Genomic DNA, 26,608 nt, shown 5'->3' on the forward strand with positions numbered 1-26,608 from the left:
CCTTAGATTTACGAGGAGCAATTTGGATTCCATCCAGGCCATGGAACAGTGAATCAGCTCTTTACCCTCATGAGGATGCTGGAAGGAGCATGGAAGTACACCCAACCAGTCTACATGTGTTTTGAGGACTTGGAGATGGCGTATGACCATGTTCTTTTGGGGATTCTGTAGGTGGTGCTGGGAGAGTATGAGGTTCTGAAGTCCCTGATAAGGGCTACTCTGTTCCTGTATAATGGCAGTTAGAGTTGTGTCCACATACTCGGAAAAAAATCAGCCCTGTTTTCAGTGAGTGTGGAACTTCATCAGGGATGTGCTTTGTCTCCTATCCTACTGCACCACTACTTTTTGCAGACAATGTGGTCCTGTTGGCTTCATTGGGCTGTGAAGTCCAGCACACATTGGGACAGTTTGTGTCCGAGTTTGAAGTGGCAAGGGTAAGGATCAGCACCTCCAAATCTGAGGCAACGGTCCTCAGTAGAAAAAAGGTGGATTGTCCTTTATGAGTGATAGGTGAGTTACCTCCTCAAGTGGTGGAGTTTAAGTATCTCGGAGTCTTGCTCACAAATGAGGGGAAAGAGGAAGGTGACATTGACAGACTGATTGGGTTGGTGAGTTCAATTATGCAGTTTCTATACCAGTCCATAGTGGTGAAGATGGAGCTGAACCAAAGGGCAAAGATCTCAATTTACCAGTCAATCTACATCCCTACTCTCACTTACGGTCATGAGCTTTGGGTAATGACAGAAAGGACCAAGATAACCAGTATAAGCGCTGAAATAAGCTTTCTCCATAGGGTGACTGTGCTCTCTGTTAGAGATAGGGTGAGAAGCAGAGACATCCTAGAGAGGCTCGGAGTAAAGCTGCTGACCATCCACATCAAGAGGAGCCAATTGAGGTGGTTCAGGCATCTGATATGGATGCACCCTGGACATTTCCTTGTGGAGGTTTTACGGGCACAAATAGTAGGAAGGAGACCTCGGGGAAGACCCAGAGTGTGCTAAGCGGATCATATGTTCCAGATGGTCTGGGAACACCTTGGTATCCCACAGCATGAGTTGGCAAGTGTGGTTAGGGAAAAGACCTCACTACTAAGACTGTTTCCCCACGACCCAGTCCTGGATAACCAGTGGAAAATGAATGAATGAATTAGATTCCATTTACATTTATTAGTTGGCATGAAATTAGTTAAAAATGATTGTATTGCTGAAATTGTCCATACCCATAAGACCTACAGTGCAGTTTAAAGTCTTAGATTAAGTAGAACATAGTATAACAACCAGACCCTTTCATTCTGCTCTAAACTCAGACCCATTCATCATCAAATCCAGCTCTTCCAGTCTCAAGACCACAGAAAATGAAACCTGTCCAAGCAGCATTGGGCACATTCACACCCACACCTTCGCAGGGTCAGTGTAGAGTCACCAGCCTAACCTGGAATATGACACATAGAAACCCCTACACAGACATTGGAAGAACATACAGACTTCACACAGACAGTGATTAGTCTGTGATTTGAGCCCAGTCTTTTGGACCTGTAATGCAGAGCACTAAACACAATGTGTTTTTTTAATTAAACATTTCCATGCTTCATTTAAGTTCTTTATTTCAGGCATTGTCCATGACCCTGAAGGGAGTTAAGCAGGTTCAATAATGAATGGTTGGAGATGTACATTTTTAATTATGTTTGAAGGACAGCCTGGGTCTCACCTGCTATGAATCCTAGACATAACACCGCTCCCATCAATCTATTTTCTGAGACTTCTTTGTCCATTACATGGTCTCAGATCACAAGAGTTGGTCAGGATGAATGTGTGAATTATTTGACCATACTACATTTTTCTTCTTTGGCATTTCTTTTAAGCAGCTCATTATAATTATTTTCACATGGGCAGCAGTGCCACCTGCTGGGTAAGTGAAGTTATCATTAAAAGGTAAATGTGCTGTTGTATTACTAAGCAACTATTGAGTCTTTGATACAAGTTTCTTATGAGGTAACCATCTATTTATTTTTTTTTAGAGTTGCCTGCAGCCAATATCAGTCCCTGCATTGGGCCAAGGAAGGAATAATCCCTGGATGGGAGGTCATTCCATATTATGAGATATGAAAAATATGTATCAAGTTGGAATCGCATACACAGTAGATCCATCCATCCATCCATTTTCCAACCCGCTGAATCCGAACACAGGGTCACGGGGGTCTGCTGGAGCCAATCCCAGCCAACACAGGGCACAAGGCAGGAACCAATCCTGGGCAGGGTGCCAACCCACCGCAGGACACACAGTAGATTCATTTATTAATTACTCAATTACTTCATTATCAAACCTGTTTAATCCAGTTCAAGGTCAAGGTGGCTTAAGCTTCTCCCAGCTGCAGCAGGTAACAGTCAGGAGTGTTGATTTAAGTTATGGTAATATAAAATGTGTGAATTTTGCTAGCGTTGTGTGTGCACATAATATCTGGAAAAGGACAAAGGAATGTTAATGGGTAGCTACAGTGCCAAAAACTGTAGAGGCTTAATAAGTAAGACTTTCTGTAAGATGCCAACAAAAACTGAATTAAATTCCATCATGTCATGGAATTTTGTCTGTTTTATGTTTCATTGTCTCTAAATTTATTCACTTAATTTTCTTCAAACCATACTTTCTAATACAATGGTAATAAGGGTTGGAGCCTTTCTTAGACCCATCAAGCACAAGAAAGGGGCCAATTCTAGATGGGAAGCCAAGCCAGACCTTGTTCTCACTCATTCATACATACACGCTAGTGTTGTCAATTCAGTTCATTTTCGGAAATAGGGGGGAAGGCAGATAGCCCAGAGAGAAACCCATAAGTACATGTGAAAAATGTATAAACTCCCTAACAAATTGTGGTCAGGTCATCATAAATACACATGGACGAAGGGAAAGCATGCTTTCCAAACAAGCTGGGAACTGAACCTGGGTCTTTGAAGCTGTTGACCAGCTGTACCAAACACCATAAATACCCTAATTTATTTACTGAGACTATTTGATTTAATTTAGGTTTATTAGTTGATATGAAATGAGTTGAAAACTATTATATTCCTGAAATCTGTATAGAACAGTTTTCATTTTAAGCCCTCCACCGCAAGCTGGTTTTACCTTAATATATATTACCACAGAAGTTATTAATATTAAGAAATTTAAGAAAGAATAAACTGATATTTAATGCTGATGCATGCAAGTATATATCTGCTAGAAGCAAGTGTCTATACTGGAAGCTGTAGAATTGAAGAAAAGATCCAACCTGGAATGGGTCACCAATCCATCACAGGGCACACACACAGGGCTGCTTTTAATTTGCCACTTAACCAACACACACATATATCTTTCAGATGTAAGAGAAGCACAGGAATACCTGGAGAAAACCCCGATAGACACAAGGAGAACTTGTAAATACAACACAGACAGGAGCTGCACTAACCACTGCACCGCAGTGTCACTTTTGCATATACAGTAGCTGGCCATTTAAATGAACTCAGAACTATAGGGTAAAAGCACGGCTGAAATTAAATTAATATGCAACCAACCTTCTTATCTTCCTGAACGCATTATCAGTTAGTCAAGCGACCTTGTCTTTAATGCAGTTTGCCTTTCACTTCCGATCAATCTGTGCGTAACTGAAGTGTTACATTTGCCATTATCAAGCATGCAAAGTATCGGATATAAGTGGGATGTGAATCAAGTGCTAAGAATGGCTGTCCATTTCAGTATACGTACATTAAAGCTCCACGGGACATTTAACAATTTAATTGTGCTCTTCTTTTCAACCTCAGACTTTTCCCTACAATATAAGGTTCACAGGGCAAGCCACTGCATGTTGTTTGATTTGTGGGGTGAGGTAGGATGCTGCAGATCTATTTGCCATTTACATTAAAAAAAACCAAGAAGGCAGAACATAATGGATGATGGAGTAGAACAATTTGCTAACCACATAGAGCATCAGAAGGTAAGAATAAAGCACAAACAGGCTGCATGGAAGAGAAATGTTCCACTGGCAAGCTGCCTTTGGTCAGGACGAAATAGAGAAAAGAGACATAAAATTAAATGACATTCACAATAAAGAATGCCAGTTTTACTTAAATAGAAATTGAGATTTAGAAGGAATGTCAAATAGAGAGACATAATAAATTTAGCTAATTGTACTCCAGCTTCTAAGTACCGTACTTTAAGATTGATGCCTTAAGATAAGACAATAATTGATTAGTTGGTAAATGAGAGAATTTTCACCCTTTTCTTGACATCCAAAGCATTTTGCAAAAGCCAATCATCCTTCCATTTTCCATCCTTCCTATTCCCCAGCTGGTGTCTTGCTCCGCAGCACTGGGTGCAAAGTGACAATCGTCCCTGCACAGGGCGCCAGTCCATGACAGGGCACACTCACACAAACTTCCACACTCAGTCATAAGGAGCCAATTTAGAATCACAAAAACAACGCAATACTGCACGTCTTTTAAAAATGGGTGCACCAAGGAAAAACATGGGGAGAATATGCAGGCTTCACATAGACAGTGCCTAAGTTGTGATTTTAACTTTACTAACAAATATGAAGTCCATTATAAAAAAAAAAACATTCCGTTTTTATTTAAGATCACAGGTTCCATCAAGTGCAATGAAGGAGCCAAATTTATATGGGATGCCAGTCCATCACACACCACACCCATAATCACTCATGCCAGTTCAATTTAGAGTCACCATTTACCCAAATGTACGCTTTCTATTTGTATTATTATTCATATGTTAATGATTCAAGCTTCATCTGCCTCTGTAATTTAAAGCCCTGCTTCTAATAGCAAGTGACTTGTGCAATTTCCTTTTGTTAGTTTTACATATGCACTAGTTATAGGTTTTCAGAGAGGGATTACATTATAGCTTTAATCAAAAACGTATTTAAAAGTTTGAGATAACATCTGAAGTTTACATTGCTTAGTACATGCAATTCGTCCTTTCAGAATAAAGCCGTAATATAATGCTAAACCTTTTCGATAATTCTGCAAGGCAATGAATTACAGGAAGTACATGCAGACATTAAACTGAGAGTTCTTTGCTAGCATTTTTAATGATGTATTGCTTTGCACTTTAGTAAAAGTATTTATGTCCATATCCTACTGCAATATTTTTGATAAAGATTTTCTGTTAATCAGGACTACTGCATATTTTTCCATGTCAATAGATTTACAGTGCCTTATCTAATTAAGACTTTGCAACTCAGATTCAGGACCATTCCCAACCTGTCTACAGGAATCTGTTCATTCTATTATTTGAGTGCCCACAAAGAGAAAAAAAAAATATGAAAGCTTATGTACTTACCTTAAATTGTAGAGGTCACTTAAGATGTCCACCTGGTAAGTCTGCCAGACAAACCATAAAGAGATTCCCAAGTTCAGTTCCAGACGTGTCCCCAGACTCTCAGAAATTTCTTGTCTAGTTTTTATATAACTTCTCTAGACCTTTGCTTTATGCAAGCAGTTGCTGTTGTGTAACAGCCCAGCCAATCAGAGCAGGGCTTTATGAATATCAATGAGTGGGTTTAACCACTCAGAAGGATGCATGGCTCTTGAACCGTGCTGATTTATGCCGTGCAAACTACAAAACAGAAGGATGACAAAGTGAGAGAGAGCTCGACCGGGTGGGAAGCAGATCAATGAAATAATAAGCGACAAATGCATTCCATTGTTCTGCCTGAGGCAAATGGGAGGAAACCTGGTCTTGAAAAACAGTCTCTGTAGTCAGTGAAAGAAAAGCACACAGAAGCATAGATACTTTCTAGAAATCATGTCTTGATTCTGAGCCAACAAATGGATCAAAATGCAGCAGTATAAAGTTTTAGTCGCAGTGAGCATGCAGGCTCCGTTTATTTGTGAAAGCAGATGGGTCCTTTCTGGCTCCAGGATATGTTATATGGTAGACTAATTGGACATTTCAAATTGGCCTCATGTGAATGAGTGTTGGTGTGTGTGTGGCTGTGCCCTATCATCGACTGGCACCTCATCAAGAGCTCATTTCTGTCTTGTAACCAGTGCCACTGAAGCTCCAGCCCCCATGATGCTAAAATGAATTAAGGGTGTATGAAAGTTCATAAATGAATTAAGGGCTTATATGCCATCTTTTTAGTACAAAATTCAGACTAAAGGTACCTCTATATATTCATTATAAAATGTAATGATGGAAATAACAAGAGAGATAATAGGGGGCTGACAGTAGTCCCTGATTAATTAGCATAATGAAATTCTAAGACCTTTCTGTGTTATTAAACTTTAATCTTTTTTCTCATTACTATAAAATATATAAGCAATATACTGTAATAAGTGGCCCCAACTACAATCCAAAAACTCAATGAAGCAGATCTCACAAAGTGTTTTATTTTTCTACAAGGTGTAAATTGACCTGCTGTGAGTAAGTCAGTGTTTATGGGTTTGTGTGAAAATGTGACCGGTGATGGGCTGGCACTCTGTCCAGAACCAGTGCCCATTTCATACCCAGCATTTCCAGAACTGGTACCTGTGACCCTGTACCTCACTGTGTCCCTGCATTTGGTCAGGTGGTTAAGACATTGGCTTGTAAAGCATAAAAATGGCACCACAGGTTCATTGTGCAATTCTCATTTAAAATAATGGAAACAATTACACAGTGCTATGATTTCACAATTTCTAAGACTTCTTTAATGAAAGATGAGCTACATAAATGCAAGTTCTACTTATTTTCCCTTCATATCTTTAGTAATAGATCACATCACCTCAGTCAGTGGTCTGTTACACTACCTTTCACACTGTTTCTTTTATTTTATTTGTCCCCTAAACTGGCCGACTGAATAACGTGATGCATTTCTTACAACTATTACTGTACTACATAAATCCAAAGGTTATTGTAAGAGCCATATGCGTTGAAGGATCTGGGGTCAACCTGATGGTTTTCAAAGTGTTGAAATATTGTCGGCATGCATGAGTGTACAGTGTGGTTCAAGTCATGGATGAGACTACAGCAGGATAACATGGAAATGGACTTTGGTCAAGAGTGAATAATACAATGGTCATGCTAATACTGTGACCATTCCAGGAAGTGATAAGACAACATAATCAAAAATATTTGTACTCTAAATGTGTAGGTTTGCCCTGTTTATAGTCTTTTCAGTTGCTGGATCACCTTATCATGCCTGTCTTCCCTTCACCTGCCCTCCACTATAATATATTATATAGTCCATCCATCCATCCATTTTCAAACTCACATATCCTGAGCAGGGTTGCAAGGAAGGTGGATCCTGTCCCGCAAGCATCAGGTAAAAGATAGGAACAACCTTGGAGCAGGACACCAGTCCATTGCAGAGTATATTATTGTTTAATTTTATATATCATTTTTTGTTTTTTGTTATTTTGAGATATTTTGGAGCTATATTAATATATCATCAATTTATTGTAATGTAACTCAATAGAAATGTTAAAGAAATTATTAAACAGTATTGATCCGTTTCACTGAAAAAATCAATTGAGAGTTTTATAAGAATAATCATATTGGCAGTAAGTGGCAGAAATGATTCATCAATCCATCTTTGAAAATACGTAATCCACTTCTAGGCATGGAGGCCCAGATTCTATTTTAACAGCACTGGGCTAATAGGAACCAGTCCTGGGTGTTATGCCAGTCCATTGCTGGTCATACTCATACAGAGCCAGTTTAGGGTTGCAAATAAACAGGTGGCGCAGTGGTAGTGCTGCTGCTTTGCAGTAAGGAGACACTAGAAGATTGTGGGTTTGCTTCCCGGTTCCTCCCTGTGTGGATAGCGCTTTGAGTACTGAGAAAAGTGCTATATAAATGTAATGAATTATTATTATTATTATAACAAGCACATGTTTGGAATGTGGGAGGAAAATGGAGTACCCCAGGAAAAATCCAAAAACTTAACCCCAGTGAGGCCTGAGCTGGGATTTGAATTTAGGGCTCTAGAACCATGAAGCAGCAGAATTAACCAATGAGCCACCCTAATTCTCCATTCAGTTTAAAACCATCTTAATGCAATTCGGAGATTAGGCAACAGAAATTATTTAAATAAACTTTTTGTGAATTTGACATGTAGTAAGCTTGCCAGGGAAACGGTGCAGAAAATAAACAATTATCTGCCATCATTGCAACACAACTAGTTACAGAAGAGACCGTTACACAAAATAGGAATGCTTCTCCATTAACTATGTGAATGTTCAATTAAATCCGAAACAATGATTTTCAAAACACTACTAATTAACAGTACTATCTTTTCAAAAATTAGATAAGAAAAATTACTGCAATAACACATTTTAACCTAGAACCCCTTCACTTCTCTTTATCCATTCTATATTTGGCTATTACAATATTGATTTACCCAAATAAATTTCCTTGCAGCAATAAAAGAAAAAATGGAAACGAAGAAGTTTACCCTTTACAGTATGTACAGTTTGTCAGTATACCGTATACCGCATTACTGTTTGTGTGTGTGAAATATAAAGGAATAATCACCGACATTATCCACAGCTGCCCACTCTGTTCTTTACCTTTAGCATGTCATTATTTGTTTGTTATTTGAAGCATTGTGTGCATCATGTTTTATGGCTCAGCTGTCACTGTTGTATCCCAAGACACCATGTGGCATCAGATGTTTTTGAGCAATTATGACTTTAGTCAGAAATTACATTTTCTCTCTTTATCATTTGTACAGAAATACCCAAATATGAATACTGAAAACTAAGCAATTTAGCCTAAAGAAGAGTTAGCCTAAAGAAGAGTTATTTTTCTTCTTCAAGAAGAAAATTTATTTAAGAAAATTTAATTAATTTATTACTTGGCAACAGAATCTAAAATTATCCATCCATTTTCCAAACCCACGTATCCTGAAAAGGGTTGCAAGAGAGCTGAAGTCCATCCCATTTTGCATGAGGCACAAATGCAGGAACAATCCCAGCAAAGGCTGCTAGTCCAACACAGAATGAACACAAACACCAATTCACTTAACCTGCATGTCTTTGGACTGTGGTAGGAAACCTGAGCACCCTGAGGAAACCCACGTGGACATGGGGAGAACATTTAAACTCCATACAGGTAGAACCTGGGATTTGAACTCTGGTCTTCTTGTTACAAGGTAGCACTGCCACTATACAGCACTGTCATAATTTCAAATGGGAAAACCACACCATCCATTGCCTCTTCAGTTTGTGTAACTTTTGTATACTAAGGATTATAAAACATCAGCGTGTTATTCAAAATTTTTTTTGAAGGGCAGAACGGGGGCATAGTATTTAGTTCTTTTGTATCACAGTTCCCAGGTTTGGGTTTGTAACCCAGAAGTTTGAATGATCCCTCTATTTCCTTGAGGAATTCCCACATGTACTCATAGACCATTTCTCATAGACCTAGTTGTCAGCTCCATTATGGTGCCTTGTAAAAGACAGGAATCCTGTCCAGAGTTGCTTAATGCCTTGAGCTCAATGCTGCTTCTGTAATAAGCCTAAAATGGAATACATTTGCAGAGGAATAAAGCCAGTGTTTCAGACCATATTTGCAAAAATGACTCGAGAATTTCAAGTCATCCATCAATTTTATTTTTATTCCCTGATTAGGCAGGATTCAGATGATCAAGCACAAACTATGATCAGGGTGACTTCTTCTAAGTGGCAGAAGGTCACAATGAATCTTATTGAAAAAGGGGGAAGGGAAGGTATGATAGGTGGTTGTGCCTTTATAGAAACTACCATATACATATCCTTGGGTCATAAATAAAATTGGGGAGTCACACAGGACATGTGTCAAGAATGACCTGTGTTGGTGCGGTTGTGTAAGTTTCTGAATGACATAAAGTTGAAGTCACAAAAAGGAAGCAATTGACCTGTGTGACCAACATAGAAATGAAAGAGAAACCAACCGGCTCCAATAAACACTGTTAATGCTAGTAGAGATTTGATCAAATGCACAGAGGAAGAGAGCACAATACATCAGAAATGTACTGAAAAAAGCACAGGGAAATACCCAGTTAGTAAAATGGGCACAACAGTACAATGGAAAGTCCATCTGTTTCGATCACATCATACACGAACCTCTGTTCACCAGATATGCTAGCCCATACAATCCTTGTTTCTTTGTGCTTCTTTTTGCCTTTGTTCGTTGTACATTGCAGCTGCCAGATGTTATGTTGTTTTATACATATAGACGTGATCAGGTTTGATGAACATATCTGAATTGGGTTTGATCTTGTGAAAGAAAAATTGATATATTTAAGGGTAACATAGTTTGTACATGAAGGTTTTTGTGTGCAGTGTACATGAAAAAAGAAATATATAGCATCTATCTTGGAAGACGTATGAAAGAGTTAATAAATGTCAAATCTTATCATGACACCAGAGGGCAAGTGAAAAACAAATAACAAGAAGGTCCTGAGTGATGGTCCATGACTGACTATCATGTACCCAGTAAGACTTGACAGATGTCATGCATACAGAAACTCAAGAAGCAGTGAAACGTATTGCAAGGACCAAGAATATAGTGAAATGAGACTTTTATTTAGATTATGTTTTATTTGGGCATGTAAGCCAATGAACCAATCAGAGTAAATATCAGGTGATGTGAATGTATTAATTCAGCAACGTTATGTAAATTCAGGTGTTTATAATATTTATAATAATATATTTATAATATTTATAATTTATTTATTTATATATTTTAAATCATATATAATATTTGTTAAATGGTGCAACTCAAACCACCTACACCTGAACACCAGCAAAACCAAGGAGCTGGTGGTGGATTTTAGGAGGCCCAGGCCCCTCCTGGACCCCGTGATCATCAGAGGTGACTGTGTGCAGAGAGTACAGACCTATAAATACCTGGGAGTACAGCTGGATGATAAATTGGACTGGACTGCCAATACTGATTCTCTGTGCAAGAGAGGACAGAGCTAGCTATACTTCCTTAGAAGACTGGCGTCCTTCAACATCTGCAATAAGATGCTGCAGATGTTCTATCAGACGGTTGTGGCGAGCGCCCTCTTCTACGCAGTGGTGTGCTGGAGAGGCAGCATAAAGAAGAGGGACGCCTCACGCCTGGACAAACTGGTGAGGAAGGCAGGCTCTATTGTAGGCATGGAGCTGGACAGTTTGACATCCGTGGCAGAGCAACGGGCGCTCAGCAGACTCCTGTCAATCATGGAGAATCCACTGCATCCACTAAACAGTGTCATCTCCAGACAGAGGAGCAGCTTCAGCGACAGACTGCTGTCAATGTCCTGCTCCACTGACAGACTGAGGAGATCGTTCCTCCCCCAAACTATGCGACTCTTTGATTCCACCCGGGGGGGTAAACGTTAACATTATTCAAAGTTATTGTCTGTTTTTACCTGCATTTTTATTACTCTTTAATTTAATATTGTTTTTTTTTTATCAGTATGCTGCCGCTGGAGTATGTGAATTTCTCCTTGGGATTAATAAAGTATCTATCTATCTATCTATCTATCTATCTATCTATCTATCTATCTATCTATCTATCTATCTATCTATCTATCTATCTATCTATCTATCTATCTATCTATCTATCTATCTATCTATCTATCTATCTATCTATCTATCTATCTAGACCTCTGCTCTTATTCTTTGTCCATTTGCTGACACATATGAAACTGTTGCTTAGTAGATTGCCATACAACAGCAACATTCAACCCACAATGCAACACATTGTTGTGTGCATAGAAGTGATGGTTATAGTTTATGATACAGTGAATTTATTTAATTTTTTTTTTTTGTGACGGTATGCACCAGCACGTTGTACTGACATCTAAGCTGTGATAGCTGGTCATGGCATCGACTAGATATTAAATGATTCTGTAATCAATAGTGTGCTGAGTCTTAGTTGTACTGCAGTTTCATCAAGTGAGGGCGAACATGGGTTTTCACAAATAAATCTCATTGTTTACAGCAGTCCTGGTGCAATGCTAGAGAAAAGTTGTTAAGGTAATAATTGCACTCTTTTTCATTTCATGTTTCTCAAAAAAGATTGAATCAATGTTATGTCTCATAAATGCTAAAAGTAAGTCATATTTGAGTGGTACTAAAGCCAAAATAAGTCTCTAGTACCTTTGTGTTTAACTTGCCAGTCTGCCAGCCAGATGACAGTGCTGACTGCCCTAATATAATGACACAATTTTACAAAATAGAAATGTAATGATTATCCCTACCCATTATTCCAGTTTGCAGCGTCTTCGCTAATTTATGGAAAGAATGGCACATAACCATCCAAATAATGCACGGTGTCAGTTTTTAAGCAAGACAGCAGCTATGGAGATCTTTTGTAGCATGCTAGGAGCAAAGGTTAGGTAGAGCAGCGTTTTCTGTGATAACACTTTTTGTAACCCAAAAAATTCCGAGGCACACAATGATTCTACCAACCACAAAAGCATTAAATGTATACACTTGCTAAACTGTCTGAAGGGGCAGGATGGGGGGCAGCAAAAAAAAGCAGCTCAGAGATTGACATTCCCAGACACAGAACTTGCATAGAGTAGAATTTTCAATCGTTGATGGTGATAAACAATTGAGTATAGTATTAGCGGAGTTTTAACACAAGTTTTAATGTATGCCCATTTAAGAGATGCTTATTCTTTCAATTAAATCAGTCTTTAGCAGTGCATTCAAAGTCAATCGTCATTTCGATCGTTTTCTTATTTGGACACGTCTGTGTCTCGTATACTAATGCGAGAATTAATACATTGGCCTCGTTTTCTTTTTGCCTTCCTTTCAATTTGCCTTTTAGGAAGACATTCTTATTCAGGTTGTACTTGCTAAAATTCAGGTTTAAGGTCATTGTTTGTTTGTTGTTGACAAGTTTAAACTATGCCATTAATTTTTTTTTAAATTCCTTTGTGTTGATTCTACATTAATTTTGTGATTCAGTGTGTATTTACTTCATGATTTATGTATTAATTTTATAATAATTTTATAATAATTTATATATACTGTATATATATATAAATACATAATCATAATAATAATTTTGTAATCGATTCCCAGCCCTGAAATATTTCCAAATATACAATCTCCCTATTTTTCTCCATTAACTAACTGTTCAATCAGTAATATCATAAGTGCAGGAAAAGCTATTCAAATCACATAAGTATCAATGGAAAATACAAAAGGGTAACACCTAGGCTTTAAGGACATTTGAAAAGTTAACAGTAATGGGTATAGGATTCATTAGAGTAATTTAGGAATACCATCCCTGCTAGGGTTTTTTTTTTACCCAGCACTATCTCAAGCCTGTGCAAAACTGCCCACTATTATATAAATATCCAAACAGCTAAAACAAATGAGGCTGGCACTTACAAACAGGCTACATTCAAACAGATGACTACAACAGTAATGCTAAAACTGGTATATCAGAACACATAACTCACTGTACCTTACCAAAGATAGAATATGATAATCTACAAGCCAACAGTACTATACTTGAATCAGTAAAAATAAAGTGAGGTTGTATTGGGCTAAGGAACACAGACTCTGGCCATTGGGATATTGTAAAAATAACACCTTCTCTGATGAACACTGGATCCTGTAGACAGAAAGAACATAATATGGTGAATATGCATATGATCCCATCATTCAAGGTATCAACAATGTAGGCAAGTGATGTTAGGTTGTGTGACGTCAGTCATTATGTATGGGAAGGGTTGCATTGTATCTTATCAAGTGTTGGTCAGCTTCTTCTTTTCATGACAGTAGTGTATATCCATCCTCCAATGGTCTTTTCAGTACAGTCAAGCTTCATACCACAAGGTCACCAAGGTTCTTAAGTCATTCCAGAAACATTCAGCTTAATGTGGTCATGAGAACTTCAATCCAGTCCAACATCATTGGTGTTATTTAGTAAACATCAGCTAGAGAGTACATTGTAGTTGCCATGGACTAGCATATCTGAGTTGAGTGATATACACCTGTTGAATCCAAACACTAGTGAATTCACATTTTTCTGGGGAAAAGTAAAAATGTACCTAATAAAGGTGGACATTCAATTATAGAGCACTTCCCTTTGGTAACTTCAGAGCAGTTTTAATAGATACAAATTGAATTCATTAATAAATTTTAACTGGTTTGGAGCTCTTAGCCAGCCAAAATAACAAAGCTCTGAATTAGACTTCCAATCTCAGACATTTGGGAAATGCTTTAGTAATTATTTCTACTTTTAAAGAAAATAAGAATGCACAAAAGCACAGAGACCCTGAGAGTCCAGTAGTACGTATAATTAGCAGCCAGTCTCTGGTTTCCAGAGGTGAGCCTTTCCCTCAATTATCAAAAATTGGTTAATCTTTTATTAATATATAACAGTTAATTCCCTTTGTACTAGACAATGGTGAACGGTCCTTCTGTTTGTCTTTCCTTCCCTCATACTCTATAGTGATTACATTCCCAGAATGGATAGTCTCATTGCAAATATTTGGTGATCCTGTGGGATCGAACTAACACATGTAAGCTACTTGCATTCTCCTGGGGAACAGGTTCCTTCCAATGTACCTCTAGTCTTCTCTTGAAAATAAACCAGAACATGCTCTGAAGTATCTGGAGAAGTTAACACTTCTGTCTGACATATCAAGCATTTTAGAATTCAAATACTATGCCTGGTCATTATGGTGATTTTGCCTAATCTCCCAGAGTAAGCAGGGATTTTTCCAAAGATGTGTGGGTTAGGTTAATGGATAAATCCAAACTGGCTTTGTGCGTACATTAGTGAGCGAATCTTTCAGTAGACTGGCATCACATCCAGTGATAGTTTCTACTTTACAGTACATCTAATGCTAGCAAATTACTACTACAACATGAAAACTCTTGGAAGCACAATTTTTGGCAATAAGAAAGAAGCAAAAGATGAGTGTTTGGTGGTTGATTATTTCATTAAATACAGATTTAAAATATACAGTGGGTGTTTTTCATTTTCAATATTTTTGAAATATTATTAGGGAGTTATAAGATTATACATTTTTCCTCAATGCTTTATTTATCTAAAAAGGTTATATTTCACACAGTTGTCACAGTTATTTTTTCAATATATGGGAGTGTGTGGTACCTTATGCTTGTGCATTAATGTACTTAATCAGAGAAATTCCCCTTGTGACATGACACAGCCTCTGTTGGCATGCCATACTTTACTTAGGCCAGCTGTGGTTCTAAGCTTATATGTATTCTTTCATTTTTTGCTGTTTGGTACCAAAAACAGATATTTATTCAAATATATTTTTAATTTAAGAGGAATAAGAGAGGAACTCAGATTTACTAGCGAGAAAATAATGAGAAGTAATATAAGACAGATTAGCAAATGTTGGAAGGCAATACCTCCAGTCTTTAAACACACTATCTTTACTTTCTCAGCAAGCTAGAACTTATGGTGGCAGCACAGGCACAAATGAGCGTTGGGCTGGGGTGTCAGATCTTTACAGATAGCAGTTATACACACTCACACTGTGCATATTTAGTCAATCCTTGGGATGTCAGTGGAAACTTATATAGAAAGAGAAAAATCCGCAAAGTTACAGGGATAGCATACAAGTTCCACAAAAACAGTGCCCTGGCCCAGGCTCTTGAAAGTGTGAGGCAGCAGCACCCAACCACTGAGCTACTTGGCCACCCTGAGGGGAAAACCAGTCCTTCAAAACCAGGGCATAAGTAGGAGAAGAACTTAGAGATTAGTTAAATATACTGCCTCTGTACTTTATGTATATATACAGTACTTTATCTAAGTGTATATTACTGTATATTTGCTCTAACTGTATACTGAAGTACCTCTTATTTCACTTACAAAAATTAAATATATGTAAAATATATTTGTAAAAATATAATACTACTTAAATTAATATATTTATCAATGTTTAATACAATACGTCAGGGATAAAAGTATTACAATATCTTACAGTATACTAAAATATGTAAATTATTGCCATTTTTGTATATTGCTATATTTTTTGAAAATATAAAAATATGTTTTTGAATCTATTTAAAAATTCTAGTAATAATTTACAGTAAAATACATTTCAGTGAACTATGCATTTTTTTGTATATACTGTATATTAGTTATCATATATTATACACTATATTTTTAGGGTTTATATTTCAAGATACCTGTCATTTTGGTGTGTTGCCATATATTTTAAAATATATATTAACCTGGCATTGAAAATATAATCCAATAAATAAATAAATATAAGTGTTTTTCATATTAAGATCTATCCTAGAGAAAAATTATACTGTGACAAATTTTAAACCCAATATTAAATCTAAGACAAGTAAGGCTTGGAGCAGTGCTAGCAGTGCTCTGATTTGAGCTACATTTAATGAATTACAGGAACTCCTAAATAAACTGTAATTATTGGGAAGACTGTCTTTTGCTTTTTCCAAATAAAAACATAACACATAAATAATTTGTTTTGGGTCTGGACCCACAATACATTGCATGTGTTGTTTCAATATATTTTGGGAAATATGCTTCCTTATATTTCTGATATAATCTTAAACATTTTCGCAGGAGGCTGGCTGCCAGACCAAGGGAGGCAGTGTATACATCCCCTGAGCCACGAGGAGTCAACTGCCCTGGATAAGGAGGGTACCATGGGGACCGAGACAGGAGGCTCAAACCTACAGGGGCCCGTGGCCACTGCCAGGGGGCGCCCCGAGTGTCGTGGAGCCTGGGAAACCTGGACTTCCGCCACACCTGGGAGGTGGAGGAAGGACCTTTCAGGGACGCCTGGAGTGCTTCCGGGTGCAAGGGCAGCACTTCCGCCACACCAGGAAGTGCTGCCGGAAGAACATCATCGAGCACCTGGAGCACATCCGGGTAGAAATAAAAGGGGCCGCCTCACTCCAATCAGGGAGCTAGAGTTGGGAGCAAGAGTAGGACAAAGCTCCCGTGAGGAGAGGAAAGGTGAGGAGACTGAGACAGAAGCTGGTGAAGAGGGTGATTGTTGCTGGGAGCACTGTGTGCTGTGTGGGACTTATTTATTTTAAAAACCCGTGTGTTTTGTATAAAGTGCTGGTGTCTGTCTGATGGTGTTCGGACCTGTTCTCACAACATGTATATTTGAACTACATGTATGTTACATTATATTGAAGGATATGTCCATATAGTTTATTTTCACAAGAGGTATGACCACCCAAAATAAAATAATTTTATTTTAAAATTTGATTCACTGAGTGATGCTAATCATGATTAAAAGCCTTTAACCAGTAATCATATTGAACATCACATTGGACCATAATTGTTTAGTTTATTTTAGGTTCAGACAGTAATCAATGTGTCATTGTGGTCTTTATATTCCATAAGTATGGAGCATAATTAATAATGCCTAAATATAGTTGTAGAAAGCATATTTGGTATTCATTATATTTAAAGAAGTCATAACGTTCTTTGTAGGTTCTCCTTATAACATTATCCCAAACTTCTGCAAAGAAGACTTACTAATGCTTTCAAGGAATGCACATTGTTCTCATGTCTCAAAATGAGATAATTTCTGCCTCGATAATTAAAAGCCAGTACTTTGTCTGCTATTGACCCTCTTTTTGACCAATTTAGTTCTGCCTACTGACACTAGACAGAACTTTTAGGCAATCTTCATTAGTCTGATCTTTGAATTGTGCTGCCAAAGGAATAAAACACTTGACTGGCACAACAAAATGGCTACTTTGTGCATCATTCCAATTATCACGTCTATCATTTACATTTTTGTATGAATACCTATTAATCTTTTCAATCTATATCAAGTAAACCACTCATTTGATGATGCTACATCAAAACTTTAATGTGTTATTTGGACAGCTGACCTCTCAAGCGGTTCAAGTCTTTGCAGGAAGGCTCAGTAGGATGTTTCATTTGATTTGGTTGCATCTCATTTTTTGACTCTAACTTATGCTCCTAATGTATGAATAAAAAAATAAGTACACCCTATTCACCATAATCTCTGGAACTCTTCCAGGAGGAGAATAATGCCAAGAGGGTATACTATTTTATTAGTATTACAGTTAAGGGGTTAAGTTGTGACATTGAGTCCTGTACTAATGTCTCCACCACATAGTGAAGAAGACACCACAGTCGACTAGGTATTACAGAAGTATTCTTTTAGCTCAACACGTTTGGGCAACCATTTTTCCTTAAATAATCAGCACAAGGACATACACTCAAGTCTAGGAAGGGACTGACCCTCAACTTCAAAGATAGAGAGAGAGAAAATGGCAGCAAGTAGAGAAACAAAACTGTTTTATTGATTGTTCTTAAAAAGAAATAGACTATTAAATGTCTTATAATACAAGAGTGACCCACACAATCTCAGTGTGCCTTGAAACCCAGAATGATGCAAAGATGATTAATTCAAAATGATGTGTGGTTTAAGATGTGCAGCCTCCTCATGGCCCTTCATGGCATACTTTCTTAGAATGACAACAAAGTCCCATCTGTACTAGTTAAAGACCATGTGCTGCCAACTACCTGACTTAAGGAACTGTTGTGTCTGTGATGCTAATGAAAATGGTGTTTCCATAGCGCAAAACAAACTAAGCATTGCTTACTTCTGCCCTAATAGTGTTTATAGATACTGTATACTTGAGCATCTCCTAGTCTTAGACACTGGGAATTCTGATTTTTTATGCTAACATACTGCAAAAGAAAGTTTTATTACCATCCAAATATCCATTAGCTAACCTGCCTAATTCAGTTAATGCTTACACAGATTAAAGCAGCCATACCACATGAACTTCAGAATAGGTCATCCACCTGAAGCTAAACATGTTGGGGCCTGGCCAGTACTTGGATGGGAGACCACCTACGAATAGCTTGGGCTGCTGCTGGAAGAGGTCTTGGTGAGGCCATCAGGGAGTGCTTACCCTGTGGTCTGAATGTGGATCCCAAGGCCTCAGTGCAATGATGCTGACACTGTGGTGTAGAAATGGTGTTCGGATAAGACATAGAACTGAGGTTCTGACACTCTTTGGTCATAAAAGATCTCTGGACATCCTTTGTAAATAGTAAGGCGTATCCTGATGTCCAGGGTAAATTGCCCACCATGACATAGTCATTCTGGTCCCCTAATCATCGCCTGCTTCTAACTGGCTTTCTCTCTCATTCTTTCACCACCTAATAGCTAATGTGTGGTGAGCATACTGGCACAAAATTGGCTGCTGTTGCATCATCCAGGTAGATGCTAAACATTAGTGGTGGTTGAAGTGGCTCCTCACTCACTGAAGTGCTCCGAGTAGTGAGAAAAGTGCTACACAAATGTAAAGAATTATTATTATTGTTATGATTATTAAACCTTATTCCAGCATGTGTTTCAACATAGCAGCCAACCCTGGGTGGGACATACTCACACACAAACCCACACTCAGTCATATAATTCCAATTTTGATTTGCCAGTAACCAAACATGGACATTTTTGGAATGTGAAGAGGAAATTGGAGTACTTAAAGAAAAATACATACAAACACCAGGAGAACATGGAGAATTATGCCAACCATAGTTTTCTCTAAATTTGAAGCATGAAGTAGTACTAGGGTGTTGTACTGTGTTAGCCATTATGAATGTAGAGAAAAGCCAAGCAAAATGACACCTTTTATTGGCTAACTAGAAAGATTACAATATACAAGCTTTCGAGGCAACCAAGGCCCCTTCTTCAGGCAAGATGTAATTATTAATCACAAAATTACAGAGGTGCCAGTAAGTGGGACAGAAAAGCATCTTTAAACTCTATAGCGAACCTTAACCCTTCTATTTTATCAACAACACTAGTTAAGATGGCATATAAGAAGCTACATTTTTCAAGTATAATTCTTCATTCATTAGCAGTGAAGAATGTATGGATTACTTCAATAACAGATTAGGTAGCATGTAATTTCCTTTCCAGCAGTCTGCTTCAGGCTTGATGGTAATGATCCTAAACACCTCTTCCCTTGCAATATTAGTGTAATTACACAGCAAAATTGGAATTACCACTAATCCTACTCCCATAGATTCAATTCAGCAAAGAAAAGAATTATCTTTTCAGTTTTTGTGAGTTCATCTTTAATATAATAATATTTTATTGGTAGAATACATTTAAAGTTGATATTGTTAACCTTAGAAATAAACTCATTGTTACATACTGTACATTAACATTCTCAGACCAGCTTAATACAACTGAAGGGTGAAGTTCACCAGGGTTCATTATGACAGCATTGGCACAGGCCAGGAAATAGCCAGACCATTACAGAGTTCACTCACATCCACATCCACAGGATTGACTTAGAATCACCACTTAACCTATCCAGTTCAGCTTTAGGGATAGAGCGCCAGGAGTAAAACCCATGCAGACACCGGTGGTTGTGTACACTCTGCACAGAGAGCCACCAGTTACAAGGTTCAAACCCAGGTTGCTGGATCTGTTTGGTGACAATGCTATCTGCTGTGTCATCTTGCCACCCAAATCTACATTTTAATGTTTCTAAAAACTACCACTCTCAAAATTACCTTTACTGTATAAACATCGACATTATCACTCCCTTTAAACACCCTTCGCTGATGTAAAATGGTAAGTCAGCATTCATCATGGCAATTGCACAGTGTAGTCTCAACATGAGCCATTAATAATATGGCGCTAGTCTCTAATGCTGGCAAACTTTTTGAGAACTACCTATGTAGTGTTTGCATCGAGATCATTTATGTTAGATAGAATGTCTAGAGGGGGCTGGGCGGTCTCGTGGCCTGGAACCCCTGCAGATTTTGTTTTTTTTCCTTCAGCTGTCTGGAGTTTTTTTGTTTATTCTGTCCTCCCTGGCCATCAGACCTTACTTTCATTCTATGTTAATTAGTACTGCCTAATTTTATTTTTATATTTTGTCTTTTTTCTCTTTCTTCATCCTGTAAAGCACTTTGAGCTACATCATTTCTATGAAAATGTGCTATATAAATAAATATTGTTGTTGTGTTGTTGCATGTTCTCTTAATGTCTCTGTGACTTTTTCTCCAGGTATTTTGTTTTTCCTTGCATATTCCAAAGAAGTGCAGGTTAAATTGATTGAACACACGACTTGTGCCCAATGCTGCTAGGGTAGACATCAGTTAACTGCATCTCTGAACTGAGCAAGTTGATTAGAAAATGGATAAATTAAATATTAAAATGTACTGTTGTTGGGAATTCTATTTGTCATGTTAGAAAACCAAATCAAAATTAACTCTTGCCAAGAGAACAAAAGGATTTGCAAACAATGCAAAGTATTTAATAGTCATACTGATCTGAACAAGCATTCATGGAAGCCATTATGACCAAAATCATCCAACCATTTACCAAGCAAGCTTAATCCACTTTTAAGGTAGTGGGACACCAAGCCCTATCCTAGGTGCATTAGCTGCAAGAATAGAACCAACTCTATCTAGGACACCAATTGTTTGCAAGGCACAGTCATGACACATTAACACTCATGGAGCCTATTTAGAGTCACTCATTAACCTAAGGTTATGGAAGGGCCAGACACTTTCCTAGCTTTCATCAGGCCCAAAGCAGGAATCAGCCCTCAATAGTGCACCAGCCTAAAGCACAGTCCACACATGCAAAAGAGAAATATTTTGAATTTTCAGTCAGCCTAACGTACAAGTCTCTGGTAGAAAAGCCCATGCAGACACAGGGAGAACACATTCATGCATACTGGGACCAGGAGCTGCACCATCAACCATTCCACCAACAAGCCTCACCAACTGATGAAGCTAATTGCAAAGTGTTTTGCCCAAATTGAATAAAAAAAGTTAATTAATTTATGCGAGGGCGGCACGGTGGCACAGTGGGTAGCGCTCCTGCCTCGCAGTTGGGAGATCTAGGGACCTGGATTCACTTCCCGGGTCCTCCCTGCGTGGAGTTTGCATGTTCTCCCCGTGTCTGCGTGGGTTTCCTCCGGGCGCTCCGGTTTCCTCCCACAGTCCAAAGACATGTAGGTTAGGTGGATTGGCGATTCTAAATTGGCCCTAGTGTGTGCTTGGTGTGTGGGTGTGTTTGTGTGTGTCCTGCGGTGGGTTGGCACCCTGCCTGGGATTGGTTCCTGCCTTGTGCCCTGTGTTGGCTGGGATTGGCTCCAGCAGACCCCTGTGACCCTGTGTTCGGATTCAACGGGTTGGAAAATGGATGGATGGATGAATTAATTTATGCATACAGTAAGATAAATCATCCCACAAGGAGTGGAATGGAGAAACAAAAAATAACTAAATAGAATTGAATATAATAGAATAGAGTGCATTTCACTCATCAATAGCTTCTGTATTCATGTACTTAAGAAACACAAGTCACTCTAGATAAATCTAAATAAGTACATATATATTTAGCTAACAAACTTATATACAACTTTTTAAAAATGGTTCATGTTTATACCTTTTATAATAGAAATGTTTGAATTTATGACTTAATGTGTGCATGCCTTTTGAGGCTGATGTAAAGTCAAGGATAGTGCTTTGCATTTTTCCAAGATCACTTGGTAGGACTAATACATTGGACTGCTCTTTGCATGTTATTTCTTTGATTTCTGAGAATTTCAACAAACATTACAGAGAAATGGCTAACACTACAGCTTCACAAATCCTGCAACTGAAACTCAGATTATGGCCCAGGTACTGCCTATAAAGATGGCATTTTCCTTCCATGCTTTCTCTAGTGTTCTGCTTAACTTGTGTTTTCCAAAGACATTTGTTTAAAGTACTGTATATGTTACTCTGGGACTCTAAACTAGCCCAGTGTGAATGTATGTTGTCATGGTTGTGTATTTTAGCAAGCATGAATATCAAAAAGTATTTTTTTAATGGCGTAATCAAATCTACTTGATCCAGCTCATTGTTACAGATCTCAGAATCTATCCCGGTAACACTGCTTGCAATGCAAGAACAGTCCCTTGTGTTGAGCACCAGTTCACCAAGGGGCACACCTACTCTGGCACAAACTGGGCCAGTTTAAAATTGCCTATTAACCTAAAGCGTACTTCACTGGGATATGAAAAGAAACCACAGTACTTGTAAAAGAAACATTCTGACACAGGGAAAATGTGCAAACGCAGGACTCTGGAGCTATGAGGATTACTACAACAGTCTATTTTTATTTCAGCACTGTTCTTCAAGGAATAATTAGTCAAGCCATTCCCATCTCCATTGCATTTAATAAGAACAAGCATGTGAAACTCTAAATAATAGCTAGCATATAGTTTATTAAGGTTTCAAGAGAATAATTCTCTTCTATTTGGCCATGTCATGTAGTGCAAAATGAGCACTAATAGTTATATAAAACATTGAAAAGAATTAGTTTTAGATATGCTTACCTGCCACTTCTACAAATATTTACTCTATTAATAACACTGGAATTTCATAGTGTTTCTAAGTGCTATCAATCACTTTTTAATTTAGTGCATGAATATGTGATTTATGCTTTGTTGGCTATAACCATAAATCTATTGTGTAAAAGAAAAAATCTGATGTTCATGTATTGATTGCCTGCTATAATAGTCTTCAGATTTTATAGCTGATCCTGGAAAATAAATAAATTTGAATGTGCTGTTTCTCAGAGAGATGAATGGAATTATCAATTAAAACACTTTTTGGTTTCCAAGTACAGGTTTTATGCCATATGATGAGATTTCATCATGCACAGTAAATTACTATAGTAACTCAAAACTATGAATATGGAAGTACTGATAAGAGTTTGATTAAGCATGTGTTATCATACATACAAGTCAAATGTGGAGTGTGTGTCTTGTCTTTTTACTTTCAGGATGAAAATAAATCTATTTTTTAGTACTTGGCATCTACAGATACTCAGTCTAAGAACTATATAACTCAAAGAAAGCAATTGCACTGACACATGTAAGGAAACAACCTCTTTCTGCTTTGCCACTATACATTTATAAACTTTTGAAACCAGTGTGATGGGGAACTGTTGGCTTTTCCACTTCATATTACCAACACAGAAACTATCTCTGGATGGCACCCTATCCTGTACATACATACCAATTTAGAGTCACCAATACAGACCTTTGGAATGTGAAAGGAAGACCACTGTACCTAGAGGGAAGTGCTTGAGCCCACAATATGAACCCAGAATTTCAAAGTTTTGAGGAATAAAGCTAAATACTATACTTTCATGCCAAACAACATTGCAACATTTGATTTAAGAATTTACTGTCCAGGGAATAAAGAGGACTCTGAAAAATATGACTATAGCCAACTACGAGACAGATACTGTATGTTTATAATAGATATCTGTCCCGCATACACAATGGCCTTTTCTACAAAAATAATTCATCACAAATGACAATGTTTAAAACATTATTTTTATTTTATTTTATTGAACTTTATTATTTTACAAGTGTTGAAAATAGACGGATGTAAATAAATAATCTCATGAATGTGATTGTTTATTGGGCTTGCAGGGGCAGATTTAAAGAAAGAACAAGAAAGTGTTCAGACTAGAGCAAGAACTATGACTTATGAAAGTCACTGTACTGGAAGAAGACTGTGACACTGACCTGACTCTGCCCACGGGTGCAGTTTTTGTAAAGAGTGAACCTTCAAAAAACTCAGGTTTCTAGACCTAGATTTAAACCACAGTGCTCTCTCAGCTCTGCTATTAACATGCAAAAGTAATAGCCAGCAGGGTGATTGTGCACACCCTATATAAGAAATGCATCAAAAGATAGGGGTTTTTCATCATAGACCCATCATGGTGTCTTTTTGTTTTGCAATATATTAATAACAACAGAACATTTAACTGAAAGTGCACACAATGGAGGATGTGTATTCTGTCATGCAAATATAAAGAAAATATACAGTATTCACTAAGAAACTGTAGAATATACAGTAGATTACATCCCAATGTTATATATAAACATCTAGGCATTGAAGTGTGTGTGTCTGTCCGGCCCAGAAGTGAGAGGTTGAGTCGGTGTAAGGGCTCCACCTCCAAGGAAACAGAAACCTTACTTAGCCGCTAATACACAAGCGAGGTCAGCACGTTAGCAAAATGAAACCGCAGAAGAAAGACAAAGTCGCTTAGACAACAACAACAACAACAATATTTATTTATATAGCACATTTTCATACAAAAAAAGTAGCTCAAAGTGCTTTACATAATGAAGAAAAGAAGAATAAAAGACAAAGTAAGAAATTAAAATAAGACAACATTAATTAACATAGAATAAGAGTAAGGTCCGATGGCCAGGGAGGACAGATAAAACAAAAAAAAACTTTAGACGGCTGGAGAAAAAAATAAAATCTGCTGGGGTTCCAGGCCATGAGACCGCCCAGTCCCCTCTGGGCATTCTACCTAACATAAATGGAATAGTCCTCTTTGTATTTAGGGATGCTAACATTGGCAAATTGGCAAACAAATCCTTCTAGGAGAGAGATGCCCAGAGCAGTACCTTTCAATTATCTGACATCTCTACATTTCAGTTTTTTTTCTGACAATTTCAATAGTTTCTAGGACCCCAAGCCTTTTTACAGCACTGGCTTACACAGCTAGTATATATATATATAAAATCCAATGCCTGTCTGTCTGTATGTCTGTCCGCTTTTCACAAGAGAGCTACTTAACAGATTTAGATCAGTTTTTTTTCTTTAATTTGCTTGAATATTCCTGTTGTTTTGTGACTTCTCTCATTCCTCTATGTATCATAGTTCGCTTGCGGTACCGATTTATTTGTGTGAATCTGAGAGGCATGCAGTAGGCTGAGGGGAGGGGGGGCAAGGCCCTCCTCACTCACACGCCAGCCTCAGGGTATTCCTTACCTCCTCTTAGCTAGTGAACGAGAGAACTACTTAAAGGATTTAGATCTGATTTTTTTCCATAATTTGCTTGAACATTCTGGTTGATTTTGTGACTTCTCTTATTGTGCTAAGAATCATAGTTCGCTTGCAGGAGCAATATATTCTTGCTTATCGAAGACAGGGGCTGCAGGCCAAAGGGAGGGGGAAGTGTGACATCAGGAGTGAGGAGCCAGTTAGGGCCCTCCATGCTGACATCATGTAACTGTGTGCATGTCCCTTCACATCATATCTTACATGCTGTAAGCCACTTTGGATAAAGGCAAAAATACTAAGTCTTGAAGGAGATTAAAACAAAACCAGAAAGAGATCTCATAAAACCTAACATGCGTTTCAAACTAATTTCTCAATTTTGAATACTTTTACCTTAGTTGCATCTCATTGTCTAAAGCTATTTCTCCTGAGGAATTTTAGGAGAATTTCATGTGCCAAAAGCTGATTCTTAAAAGAAACATAAATGAGAATTTCTTTTGATGCAACCTTAAGCTCCATCCCAGGATCACTGCCCACCAAGCCTATTAATTACTACTGAGTCAGTGTCTGCTCTACTTTGGCTTAGTTTCTTTTTTATTTTTATTATTTTATTTTTCAAAACAAGAACATTACAGTTGCATTCCAAAAGATCAAACATTATATTAACATGCCAGATACAACCATTTACTTCAAATTCATTTCCATGAAAGCAAAAGAAAAATGAAAATACTATTATAAAACAACAGCAGAAAAAGGCATAAAATTAGCATAAAATACTCAATACTCACCCAATGCCCAAGAAAGAGAAAAA

General features: G+C 37.8%; 1 protein-coding gene across 1 annotated transcript in view; it reads right to left on the minus strand.

The window, feature by feature from the left end:
• crtac1b (cartilage acidic protein 1b) overlaps positions 1–5,472 on the minus strand; it is a 169,786-nt gene extending 164,314 nt beyond the window's left edge. The window contains exon 1 of the mRNA XM_028795662.2: positions 5,329–5,472. The gene's annotated coding sequence lies outside the window, so the exon portion shown is untranslated. The remainder of the gene's footprint in view (positions 1–5,328) is intronic.
• Positions 5,473–26,608: the final 21,136 nt, after the last annotated feature.

The sequence above is a fragment of the Erpetoichthys calabaricus genome, chromosome 2, assembly GCF_900747795.2.
Source record: "Erpetoichthys calabaricus chromosome 2, fErpCal1.3, whole genome shotgun sequence".
Classification (NCBI taxonomy): domain Eukaryota; kingdom Metazoa; phylum Chordata; class Cladistia; order Polypteriformes; family Polypteridae; genus Erpetoichthys; species Erpetoichthys calabaricus.